The sequence below is a fragment of the Myotis daubentonii genome, chromosome 18 (assembly GCF_963259705.1).
Source record: "Myotis daubentonii chromosome 18, mMyoDau2.1, whole genome shotgun sequence".
Lineage (NCBI taxonomy): Eukaryota > Metazoa > Chordata > Mammalia > Chiroptera > Vespertilionidae > Myotis > Myotis daubentonii.
Window position 1 is genome coordinate 9624833 of NC_081857.1, and position 8805 is coordinate 9633637.

Sequence of the window (8805 nt, forward strand, 5' to 3'; positions counted from 1 at the left end):
TTACTATAGTAACTCCTGAGCTCAAAGGTCAAACACCACATGGGACATGGGATGCCCGCCTCCCTCATTGTTCTTTTCTTTCTGGCTTTCTTTCTTTATTATGTAAATTAGATCTTTTTGGCTACTTCCAGCTCCCTTATCTCAGGGAGGTATACCTGTTGCTGCTTCCTGTCTTATGGAAATGTAACGGCACCTGGCTTCCTTGAGTTGTGGAAATGTACCTTCTCACAGTCTGTAGCCCTGTGTTTTTCCATGGACCCCAATTCTAAAAATTCCCTAAGCCTGCCTATAATTCCCCTAAAATCCCGTTGGGGACGGGATACCGCATCTTTCTGGCTGCTTCCTGCTGGCCAAGGGGTCGTAGTTTGGGGCGGCAGTCGGGGTCCCATCGGAAGGGGGTGGTCTAAGGGTCCACGGAAGATGGATGTAACGGCCTCCATGTGCTGTTCCGTGCGGAGGATCGGCTGTAGCTTTAGGGCTTCTAAATGGGAGGATATGAGACATACCAAAGGTTAAAGAGGCAATAGTTAAAGATGAGTGATAGAAAAACGGCATAGACCAAGGTCTGGGAGAGGGGGTCAGCTCATGGGGATGGCATTATATCTTTAATTGGGACCCAGACTTCTGGGGCAAGAGGCTACGAGGCCTTCCTTTTAGCTAAGCTGCTTGCAGCCAAGAGTGTTATTCATGGCACAGACTTTGCCCTGCTCAGTCGAGGGCTTCTCTGTGAATAAAAATCTGCAGAGGCTTGAGAAGTGGTTCTGGTCTGGTTGGTGGTAGGGGTAGCATAATTAGACTAAAGAAAGAGATGTGGGAGATAAACATCTCTTCTGAGATTATTTGACCCTGAATTGGGCTGCTTATAACATACTTAGTAGTTAGGGACTTGGGGGGCCAGTATGGCTTGAGAAATTTACGATACCAGGGTTCCAGAGAGGGGCTATGAGTAGGAATATCTTGTGGTGTTTCTGGGTCCCAGTAAGGACAGAGAAGGTCTCCTCCAGGTACCAGCCTAGGATTCAGGCGACACTTATGAAAAGACAGAATAAGAATTGTTAAAAAGATGAAAATACTGATTATTTAGAAATACCAGAGAATGTTCTTATCTGGCACTCATTGACTTCCCAGGATCCCTTCGAAAGAGACGTTTCAGGTCCTTTAGAGGCTCACGGGAGTAGAAATCTTGGTGATCTAGTTGAGGGGAATGCAGCTGCGTCCTCCTCCTGTGCTGGCTGGCATTCAGGGCTCACTGGTGACGGACGGATCGAGGAGTCGATGCTGCCGACCCGTTGGGAGACTAAAACCGGTGCCTGTAAAGGGGCCTTTTTGGGCTGTTTAAAGGCCTGCCCAGATGAATAAGGGCCATTCCTGAAAATCCTGGGCCGGAATGGACCATATTAGCTGACCACTTTCATTATTGGGATCTTTTAAAGGCGAATAGGAACTGTGAGTTAGGAGGCAGGAGTATACAGAAAAAGGCATCCTTGAGATCTAGAACTGTAAACCACTCTGTGTCCTCTGGAATTTGGGCAAGTAATGCCTAAGGGTTAGGGACTCTTGGCTGGATAGGAGTCACTGTCTTATTTACTAGTTATAAGAACTAGTCTTCCCCCTTTTTTAGGCTCTTGTAGCCCTAAGATGGAGGACTATGACAAGGTTTCAATAAACCTTGGGCTTCTCAAATAAATGGCCGTTTAGAATATTGAGTCCTTCTAGAGCAGTGGTTCTCAACCTTCCTAATGCCGCGACCCTTTCATACAGTTCCTCATGTTGTGGTGACCCCCAACCATAAAATTATTTTCGTTGCTACTTCATAACTGTAATTTTGCTACCGTTATGAATCGTCATGTAACTATCTGATATGCAGGATGTATATTCATTGTTACAAATTGAACATAATTTAAGCATAGTGATTAACCACAAAAACAATATGTAATTATAGATGTGTTTTCCGATGGTCTTAGGTGACCCCTGTGAAGGGGTCGTTCGACCCCCAAAGGGGTCGCGACCCACAGGTTGAGAACCACTGTTCTAGAGCCTCAGGGTAGAGAGGATAGTGTTTCTGATGTGAATGTGAGGGTTTGTTTTTTTTTTAAATATATTTTATTGATTTTCTTACAGAGAGGAAGGGAGAGAGATAGAGAGTGAGAAACGTCGATGAGAGAGAAACATCAACCAGCTGCCTCCTGCACACCCCCCACCGGGGATGTACCCACAACCAAGGTACATGCCCTTGACCAGAACCGAACCCGGGACCCCTCAGTCCGCAGGCTGACGCTCTATCCACTGAGCCAAACCGGTCACGGCAATGTGAGGCTTTTTTGCAGGATCAGGAAGGCATGGGAAAGGAACCACTTACCCCAGCTGCGCCCTAAAGGCTGAGAAAAAAGATCTCTCTCTTGGCTTCCCGGACATGCCTGTAACGGCTGCAGCTCTGAGGATTTACCAGGGTTTGGGAGGAGTACGGAGAAGGTGGCTCCAGCATCGGGGAGGAAATTAATTCCTTGCCCCCCCACTGTCAGGCTTACCCGGGGCTCCTGGGTGGAGGTGGCGGTCCTCTGAGGAGCCGGATTGAGAGACCCTGAGCCCATCAGTCCTGTTGGGCCAGCTGGTCGCCAGCCCTGCCCCAAGGGACCTCAGTCTCCAGGGTCAGTCTGACTTCCAGTGGTTTCCTTGGCAGGTAGAACAGGGCTTCAGGAGTCCAGCATGCCCCCTGGGGCAATTCCGGCGCCTAAGTCCAACCTGTTGCAGTTGTAGCAGGTGATCGGGACTGACTGCCTCCGGGCTCTGACTGGGGGCCCTTGCCTTGCCAAAGCCTGGCACAAAGAACCTGGGTTCTGGCCCGGCTTCCCCTGTTCTTCTGCCTCATTCTGGTCTTTATTCTAAAATACAGAGGTGGCGATCTTCAGGAGATTCTGTAAAGTATTCTCGGGACTTATAGCCCATTTCTGCAATTTTCTCCTGACGTCTGGGACAGCCTGAGTGATGCATTTGTTCTTTAAAGTTAGTTGTCCCAATCTGACCCTGGGGTAATGTTTGTTTGCTTGGCCAATGCCTCCTGGAGCCTTTCTAGAAAAGCCGAGGGATTTCATCAGCCCCTTGATTAATGGTGGTTAATTGAGCAGTTGACAGGCTTTGATTTACTACGTCTGAGGCCTTCTATAACACAAAACTGGCAGTGCTTTATTTTCCATCTCAGTGTCAGGGTTCCATTGAGAGTCCACAGGGGGAACGGCCCCTTGTCCTGTTAAGAAATCCCTGTTTCTTCCCTCAGAGCCCTCTCTTCCCCCAGCACACGTAAGAAAATGGTCATTCCCAAATTCTCTTGCATTTTCTAGTATATTTTGCTTTTCAGTGGCTGAGAGGGTCGGGTTTAATATGAGCATGATGTCTCTATATGAGAGAGCAAATACTTGAATGAGGTTTTGGAAAGCCTCAATATATCTGTCAGGGTCTTCTGAGAACTTCCCTAGGTCACCTGTAATTTGTCTCATGTCCCGGGGCGAGAAGGGGATCTGGGCTACAGGATGGCCAGATCCTTCATCTGTCTCGGGGCCAGCTGAGGTTGGCTCAGCCCTGGGCGGGGCGCGGCCTCCGCCTCCTCCCTCGGTGGCCTTTGGGTTGTTATTGCCAGGAGCGAGGGATTTACTTTACATTTTTTATATAAATCTGGCCTATCCCTTCGGGTAAAGAAAGTTTGGACATATGGGACTTCTGACCATTTCCTATCTTTCCTACAAAAAAGATCTAATTGTAGGATGGCGTTATACTTGAGGCTTCCCTCTGAGGGCCAACTCTCCCCATTTGCCAGTTGGTATTGAGGCCACACCTGAGCGCAGAAAAAGAAATCAGGCGCTTTCTTTTTCAGGTCTGTGGGTCAACCTTAACCCCTCAGTTCTTGAGGATACATCCTAATGGGCTGTCTTTTTGTGGTGTAGAGAACACGCTTCCCATCTGAAAGACAGAAGAAGAAAAAGTGCACAGGATGTTTCCTGTATCCACTGTGCTTACAAAGACGTCCTTGCCCATGAGGCATCCCCCACCTGGCCAGGGCTGAAGGGGTCCCACTCCCAGACTAGGAGTGAGGGGCTCCTTGCCCACGTACGGCCGCTGGGCCGGGTGGACTGGACGCACTGACCTCCGCGATGAGGACCCGAGCTCACGCAGAGGCCATCGTGTGCCTCCCGTGGAAGCGTGCACACCCCGTGTCCTGCTGGCAGGTCCCTCGCCTGTGACTTAAAAGGGCCTGAGTGGCTGTCATGTTTTGAATTACCCGCCGAACTGGCTGGGCTGGAGTGCCCGCTGAGCTGAATTCCCGAGGGGTCTACTCGAGGACGAGGACTTAGGAGAGTTTACACAGTACTCTGAGCCCTGGTGTGGCCAATATCCAGGGATTCAAGGAAAAGTATAAACAGCTCCAGTCCGCAACCCTTGTATGCCCTCGTCATTAACGGGTTCATCCTCTGCCTGATTTTATATTTTAAACTCCCCGCTCACGGGCTTAACTTTCAGTTTTTACTGACCCTTAATTTCTGCTGTTTTATTTTCAAACCTCAAACATGTCGCCTTCTTTTAAACTGGGCACCCAACTTGGTTGCTTCCCCGCTGGGAGAGGGAGATGCTAGTTGACTTTGCAGGGAACAGTTTAGGTAAAGGTTTTTATTAGTGGTGAACATTGACGGAAGAGATTTTCATTTCCCCCTTTTTAAGCTTCAATGTACCCCTGACTATCTAGTGCTCGTCTGTGTATTTTACCTAGGTATGCTGGAGTCCGGGCTAAAGCACCTTTAGGTGGCTATTTGCCCCTCCGGCCTCCTGCCATCTGCTCCTGGGATGGGTCAGGAATGCCCAGGGCTCCAACTGGGTGTTCCTTTCCTGTGCCCGCAGGTAGGAGCCCTGCAGGGCCTGGAGGAAGGTCCTATTTCCAAGGGTGGTGGTGACACCAGGTCACAGGCCAGACCCTGCCCCACATCAGCTCCCTCGAAGATGGGACCTGGGGTGGCTCCCCTGCCCACCCCTCCCTTCCTGTGGGCTCCCAGTCACCCTGTTCCTACGGTCTGTTCTGGGCCCTACGATCAGGGCCGATGCCCAACAGGCCACCATTTCCTTTGTCCTGCTAAGGGACCTCGGCCAGCCAAGTGTCGGGCACTTGTCAGACCTCCTTCCTTCCTTCTTGAAGCAGCTCAGCCCCTTGGGCCCATCTTTGCCCAGAGCCCTGCTGCCAGTCTTGGCACCCACAGCACCCCATGAGCCCCTCTGTCTCCAGAGCAAATGATCAGCACCAGGAATTGGTCACAGTGGGCTCTGTGCTGGGTGTCAGGACACGGAGAGGCAAGAGTCCACCCTCGCCTTCCAGAAGCACAGCCCTGCTGCGGAAACGGCCTTTCTCAGAGCAGGTTCTCATCGAGCACCCACTGCGTGCTGGGCGCTGTGCTGGGCACCGAGGACAGGGCAGGAATAAGACCACTATGTCGCTCTCACAGAGCTTGGAAAGGCACCACCCACATGCAGGCATGGCCCTTCGAGGGGTCAAATGTCACAAAGCAAATGGAGCAGGGCCAGGGGAGATGTGCTGGCGCCGGGTAAGATGGGGAGCCATGTGCCCCAGAGGACAGCGAATCCCAGCGAAGGCCCTTGTGTGAGGACAAGCAAGGAGGCAGTGTTATGGGACACATGCCTCAGCTTCCCCTGCTGTAAGTTGAAGTGATCATAGAATTAGCGTGGATAGAGCCTCACACCCTGGGGATAGAGCCAGAAACCCGGCATGTGCCCTAACCAGGAATCGAACCATGACCTCCTGGTTCATAGGTTGTTGCTCAGCCACTGAGCCACGCCGGCCAGGCACACTCAGGCCTCTTTAGATGTGAGTGCCCATTTGCAGTCACATGGTCTTATTTCTAGGCGTTTCCAAGCTACACCTCCCCGGCCCATATCTCCCCCAAGAATACTCAAAAGAACGTGGCCCCCAAGCTGCAAAGGATTTCAAGGCCCCTCATTGACTGTCCCACTGTCACCTCTAAGGGGCGATCCCCACTGGCAAGGTGCCCATGGCCTTGTGCCCAGCCCTGACCGCCTCTCTCTCCAGCTCGGTGTCTGACCACCCGCTGCACACTCTGCACTCTTCCACTAGACCCAGGACCCGCCTTGCCCCGAAGGCGCCTCCTCCCTCAAGCCGTGGCCCCTCCACCTGTCCGTTCCCTCGGCCTGGACTTCCCGCTGCAGCTCCGGTCTGCCAGGCTCACTGGCCTTGGGCATGTGCTTTGCCCCTGCTGGGACTCAGTGCTGCTGTCCCTGTGATGAAGGGGGCAGCAGATGACCTTTGAGTGTCCTCCCTGCTCCCAGTTTGACGTCACCCTATCTGTTCCCACTTTAGTGTTTTTGTAGGAACCATTTCTTTCTCTTCTTTTAAGCATGCCTCAATCTCTCCTCCTCCCAGAAGCCTTCCTTGGTCAACTGCGTGCACTCTTTATGGGCTGGTTCTGTTGGCACCAAGTGGGCCTACACCAATGCTGATGCAAGGGGTTCATGGAGGTCTTAGACCCTCATATACATGCCCTAAGTGAAAACAGGGTTTAGTAAGGAAATCTGAGTTCTAGGTAAGTCCTCTACACACACCGCCCCCCCCTCTATCCCCCCCACAGCCCTACACTCAAGCCCGACAATCTAGAAATTCTAACCGTCTGTAGTCTACACTCGAGCTTTGCAATATCTACTAGGTCTCTTTCTTGGGTTTGGGCTGTACACTGCCTGGGTTGAAGAGTGCCTCTTGAATGTGATCTCCCCCAGGTGGGCCACCCCCCCTCCCCTATTGCTTTGTTAGTAGCAACACCAGTTGGTGACCAAGTAATTCCTTTGTCATTATTTTTTTTTAAATATATTTTATTGATTTTTTACAGAGAGGAAAGGAGAGAGATAGAGAGAGTTAGAAACATCGATGAGAGAGAAACATCGATCAGCTGCCTCCTACACATCTCCCATTGGGGATGTGCCCGCAACCCAGGTACATGCCCTTGACTGGAATCGAACCTGGGACCTTTCAGTCTGCAGGCTGACGCTCTATCCACTGAGCCAAACCGGTTTCGGCTCCTTTGTCATTATTAAGACACTTTCGAGCCCAGTAGCCTCTGTTGCTCTGTAGACAACCTGTGAGATGGAGCGGGCCAGTGCAATCACCTTATCCATGGACATGGGAGCGGAGGCCCCAGGAGAATGAACACCTTGCCCTGGTCGGTTAAGTGGCAAAGCCAGGCGTCCCACCACACCGCCTGCCTGCCACGCTGCCCTCTGCACTGCCGTTTGCCAGCTCAGTGTCGCTCCAGTGACAGGCTGTGGAGCAGAGGCCGGGGCTGGCAGCGGAGCCAGAATAAGCAGATCTGACTTCTAATCTGACTCGCCCAGCTGGTTCAGAGCGCAGCCAAGCTGGGGAAGTTGGTCGCGCTCCCACTCCTCCCCTTCCCCTGGTCCACAGCTGCTTCCCCACCCCCGCCCCCTCCCCAGCTCTGGGAGCCTCGGGTGGGGTCCCAGGAGGATGTGAGCCTGCGGACCGGTGGGATGTTTTTTCTACTTAGCATTGTTCTGCTCTGCCCGCGGTGTGGGCTGAGAGCTGGGCGTCACCGGGCGCCTGGCAGGCTCTCACGGGGCTGGGGAACATTTCCGGAGGGAACTGGCCGGTTGTGAATGGCTGACGCTTTTCAACAGCTTTTTAACAACTCTGCATTCCCGGATCAGCCCGACTGGGGGAGCTCAGGACAGGAGGCGCTTGGAGCTCCCCACGGCTGCAGCAGCTACCAGGCGAAGGGTCCCAGGGACCTGCGCTTGCCAAGGGGGGCTGGCCCTTCGGCATGAGGGTTTGGGAATGTAAGGTGGAGGGGAAGTGGGGGCGGCAGCGGGAAAGGCCTGGTGGATGTAGGGCTTGGGTTGGGGGCATTGAGCGCAAATTGAACGGTGTTTTGTTTACAACATCTAACCCCAACTTGAGATGGCTCCCCCTGAGGATGGGAAGGGACCTAGTCTTGAAAAGCTTCCTTGCACTTTCCCCAGAGGAATGCAAGCTCAGAATTATTTTAAAGCGGCTGTGTGGCTGAGTAATGCTCCATGTCCCAACGCCCTCCCCACGAAGGCATGTATTGTGCCTCCCTCCCGGTACCAGGCGCCGGGTGTGCCCCCAGAGGGCTTCCTAGGTGCCATGTGCATCGGTTTCCTCCTGATTTAACTTAATCCTCACAGTAAGACCAGCAGGTACGGGGCCTCATTTCTTACAGATGAAGAAACTGAGCCTCCAGACCACACAGCCCATTTCGTGGAAGATCTGGGATTGGAACCCAGGCCTGTGACACTCTAAATCAGAATTGCCTGGGGTGCTGGCTCAGAATGCGGACTTCCGGCCCTGCTGCCCTCCCCCATCCTAATTCAATAAGTCAGGTTTGGAGCAAATAACACAGGTCGAGGAACACAGCCTGGGGGCCGAGCTCGGGTCTCTGACTGAAGCCAAAAGAGCAGTATCCTGGTTTGAAAACATGAGGAGCCCCAGGCCCTACCGCGAGCCCAGGAGGTGGCCCGGTCCCCAGTGCTCCCCAGGAACACTGCACTCCACCAGAACGTGCCAGAGAGGCGCAGTGGGGCTGGGAGAGGGCCTCTCCCCTGCAGGACAGCCTCACGGGGGAGGGCACAGGCTCAGGCCGGAAAGAAGGACCAGATCTCGGCGAGGCCAGTCACTAGGTGAGCGATGCCGGGCCACCTGTCGCCTCTCTGTGCCTCCATTTCCTTCTGTGTAAAACAAAGGTGTAATAACCGTGTCCACGTCCT